Below are 4,603 nucleotides of genomic sequence, written 5' to 3'. Positions count from 1 at the left end.
AATAAAGGTTCTGGAAGATTTAAAATAACCTGCCAAAAGTCTGATGACAAGTAAGAACAAGGTCTGACATAGCATCTTATCCCAAAAGTTACACTACCCAGATTTCTAGCCAAGGAATCATGTTGCCTTCCCCAAAATGACAAAAGCTTCAGATCCACAAGGCACAGAAATACAGAGAAGTGCTTGGTCTGACGGCATGGAGAATGGCTGTCTCCCCACTATAGATACCCAAATTCAAGTTGACCTTACAAGCCTGCACTGCATTTATTTTATTTTATTTTATTTTTTATTTATTTTTTGAGACAGAGTCTTGCTCTGTTGCCCAGGCTGGAGTGCAGTTGTGCAATCTCGGCTCCCTGCAACCTCTGCCTCCTGGGTTCAAGTGATTCTCCTGCCTCAGCCTCCCGAGTAGCTGGGATTACAGGCACCTGCCACCATACCCAGCTAATTTGTGTATTTTTAGTGGAGACAGGGCTTCACCATACTGGCCAGGCTGGGCCCGAACTCCTGACCTCAAGTGATCTGCCCACCTCGGCCTCCCAAAGTGTTGGGATTACAGGTGTGAGCCACCACGCCTGGCCTGTACTGCATTTTAGAAGCAAATCCAATGAACAAAGAGCAATCAGACAGTAATTTAACACTATTAAGAGTTGTTCAAAAATTCCCACCATGAACCTGGCATGCTGGCATGTACCTGCAGTCTCAGCTACTCGAGAGGCTGAGGCAGGAGGATTGCCTGAGCCCAGGAGTTTGAGGCTGTGGTGTGCTGTGATCTCACCTGTGAGTAGCCATTGCACTGCAGCCTGGCCAATATAGCGAGACCCCATCTCAAGAAAAAAATATCAAATTTATCTCGTCAAGAATTTTCAGCTTCTCTTCCATATTTATCACTGAACCTCTCTAATATGCAAATATGTGAAATATAAAACAAGTGGTTGTAGCCTCAGAAAAAATATAATGGCACAGGTTGAAGCTTAGCAGCCAAAAAGCTTTCACTATGCTTATCAGCTGCCTTATAGAACATTTATTAATGTACTCTCAAGCATCTTCATGCAAAATTAAAAGTGGTACCGCCAGTGAGTGAGATTCAATATGAAATTATGTAAAACATGCTATCAGTTATAGGAACTTCAGGCTTTTCCCTCTTTGCACAGTAGCTAGAGTATCTAAATTTCAGTAAAACTCAAAAAATTTGGCCGGACACGGTGGCTCATCCCTGTAATCCTAGCACTTTGGAAGGCCGAGGCGGGCAGATCACTTGACGTCAGGAGTTCGAGACCAGCCTGGCCAACATAGTGAAACCATCTCTACTAAAAATACAAAATTAGCTGGGTGTGGTGGCACATGCCTGTAATCCCAACTACTCGGGATGCTGAGGCAGGAGAATTGCTTGAGCCCAGGAGGTGGGGCTGCAGTGAGCCAAGATCGTGCCATTGCACTCCAGCCTGGGGGGCAAGAGTGAAACTCAAAAAAAAAAAAAAAAAAGAAATTCTTCATGTATCTCCTCTAACACTACCTGTAAATCCATTTGGAACTCTGTAAGTAAAGAATGGCTATTTCAATTTGGTCACTTAGCAATTACCCGTTCAAGTCAAAGGCTGAAAAAAGTTTAGGAACTAAAAAGCTTTCTGTCCACCCTTGGAAAGAGTGTTTTCCACGTAGATCTTCCATTGATGGCGCTAATTAGAGCCAACACTCTTTCCTGGTGGTAAGCAGTGAAAATAGTCACTTGTCAGGCCGGGCATGGTGGCTCACGCTTGTAATCCCAGCACTTTGGGAGGCTGAGGCCGGTGGATCACCTGAGGTCAGAAGTTCGAGACCAGCCTGGCCAACATGGTGAAACCCCGTCTCTACTAAAAATACAAAAAAATTGCCAGGCGTGGTGGTGGGAGCCTGTAATCCCAGCTACTTGGGAGGATGAGGCAGCAGAATCGCTTGAACCCGGGAGGCAGAGGTTGCAGTGAGCCAAGGTTGTGCCATTGCACTCCAGCCTGGGCAAGTAGAGTGAAACTCAGTCTCAAAAAAAAAAAAAAAAAATCAAATGAATCTGTTCTCCAATGCTCTATAGACCAGGGGTTCTATGAGTACAGCAGCTGGTCCTCAGATTGGTTAAAAAAATAAGGCAATATTTATTAGTGTCTAAATTCTCACCCAGCTTTGTTAACTTTAACAATATATACCCCAAGTCTTTACTGCATGTCAGATACCGTTCTGTGTGCTAAAGCATTTATGTTTTCATTTAAATCTCCTAACACCCTTTGCAGTAGGTTATATTATCTTTGCTTTAACTGCAGCTTACAAATATTTGTAACTTCCTAAGGTCCAAAACAAGTGTAGAACTGGAATTTAAACCATTTTGGCTCCAAAACCAGTGTTCTTACCCGCATTATATATAGATGAAATTTTAAAATTATAATTGTATATAATTACATATAATCTCTATATATTATTTACATATATATTTAATTTTTTAATTTTTATATTTTTATTTATTTTTTGAGATGGAGTCTCACTCTGTAACCCAAGCTGGAGTGCAGTGGTGCGATCTCGGCTCACTGCAACCTCCGCCTCCCGGGTTCAAGTGAGTCTCGTGCCTCAGCCTACCCCGATTAGCTGGGACTACAGGTGTGCGCCACCACGCCCAGCTAATTTTTTATTTTACTAGAGACAGGGTTTCACCATGTTACCACCATGTTCGTGGTCTTGAACTCCGTTGCTCGGGCAATCCACCTACCTTGGCCTCCCAAAGTGTTGGGATTGCAGGCATGAGCCACCGTGCACAGCCTATTTACATATATTATTTATTTATTTATTTATTTATTTATTTATTTATTTTTTGAGACAGAATCTTGCTCGGTCACCCAGGCTGGAGTGCAGTGGTGCAATCTCGGCTCACTGCAACCTCTGCCTCCGGGGTTCAAGCGATTCTCCTGCCTCAGCCTCCTGAGTAGCTGGGACTACAGGCGCATGCCAACACGCCCGGCTAATTTTTGTATTTTTAGTAGAGACGGGATTTCACCATGCTGGCAAGGCTGGTCTCGAAATCCTGACCTCATGATCCACTCACCTTGGCCTCCCAAAGTGCTAGGATTACAGACGTGAGCCACAGTGCCCGACCTACCTATACTTTCAAATGGAGAGCTGATGACTGCGGGGGTAGGTAATGGTGGTAAATGGCAGTGCTTGTATTATAAAGATGGCCAAAGGGTTTAGAATCTTGACCCTGGCTGGAAAACTGTCCATGTGTACTTGTCTTTTTGGCAAGCCTTTGGATTCTTAAAAAGTTATTTATGTGATCTTCATAGTCAAATTTTTCTACAATCAGATTTCCTGAAAAATAATTATTTTGTAGGTGAGGTCAATATTTAGTTAAAATGTTAAATGTGTCTGAGCACTAATAGAGATGGATTATTCTGTGATTTTTCTTGCCTTTGACAACAATGCAAACAAAAACCACACAGCAGAGAAGAATAGTGGTTGGATAATCCTTCGAATTATTAGTTTCTGGTCCCAGACTGTGCAAATGAATAGACATGAGTTATACAGAGTAGACTGAAGAAAATCAGGGTGACAAATATTCAACCATTAACTCTCCAAAAAACCACTGACTTTAGCCCCACATGAAAAGATTCAGATATATTTTGACAGAGATTTTGCTCCCAGAGATTAAAGTAAGATCCCAGGGCAAAGAGAGGAGTGGGAGAGGCATGCAGAAATCGTGTGGGAGAGAAACCCCAAGCCCTCACCAGGGCCTGCACGACTACTAGCCCAGATCCAGGGCACTGCGGAGAAGCTAAGGCAGAGCTGAGTTGATCCTCTCGTTGTCATCCTGCAGGTTCACCAGTACATTCTTTGTCCGGTTTGAGGTAATACTTGCCTGTGTTCCAAGAATCTTTTCATATTCCTTTGATTGACCGTCTCTTGAAAATAATCCCCCATCTAACAGCCAGGACACTCAAAAACACCATTTTGCTCCTCTCTCTCTGCCCCCAAAATTGAGGGTAGAAAATGTGGACTCCTCATTGGGTAATGAAGGAAAAGACTTGGACACTTTATGGGGTGATGGCTGGTGACAGCTGAAAGGGAAACTTTGGGTAAAAAGAAAGGAGGATTACTTGAAGTTAGTGCAAAATCATCCACTGAGCCGAGACAGCAGAGAAACACACTACTCCATTTCAGAGTGTTAAATGTCTTGTCACAGGCAGAGAATGTAAGAGCTGGAAGAGAACTTGGAGAACATCTAGTCCCACCCTTCCACCTAGCAGAGGAAGCCCAGGAAGAAACAGATGTGGCCTGGAAAGGGGGCCTGACTTGCTTGAAGTCAAATAGCTGGTCATTTGACTCTGTCAGAACCTGGAATAAAATGTCCTACTAATTATCTCCACTGCCCAACACAGGCGAATCTGGCTTAGGAACTCTTTCTTTGGAAGTAGATTTTTCTCTGATCCTCCCTCAAGTCATAATAAGTTGAATGGAGAGTCCAGTTCCTATGTTCTTAGAAGTCCAAATTCAACACCTCACGGTGATGCCAAAGCTAAGTATTTGTGGAATTAAATTAGTTTATGGCATAAAATATAGTAAAGACAAGTTTTTAAATGGTTGT

The sequence above is a fragment of the Pan troglodytes genome, chromosome 10 (assembly GCF_028858775.2).
Source record: "Pan troglodytes isolate AG18354 chromosome 10, NHGRI_mPanTro3-v2.0_pri, whole genome shotgun sequence".
Classification (NCBI taxonomy): Eukaryota; Metazoa; Chordata; class Mammalia; order Primates; family Hominidae; genus Pan; species Pan troglodytes.
The sequence above is the reverse complement of the archived record's forward strand: the minus strand, read 5'-3'. Positions refer to the sequence as shown.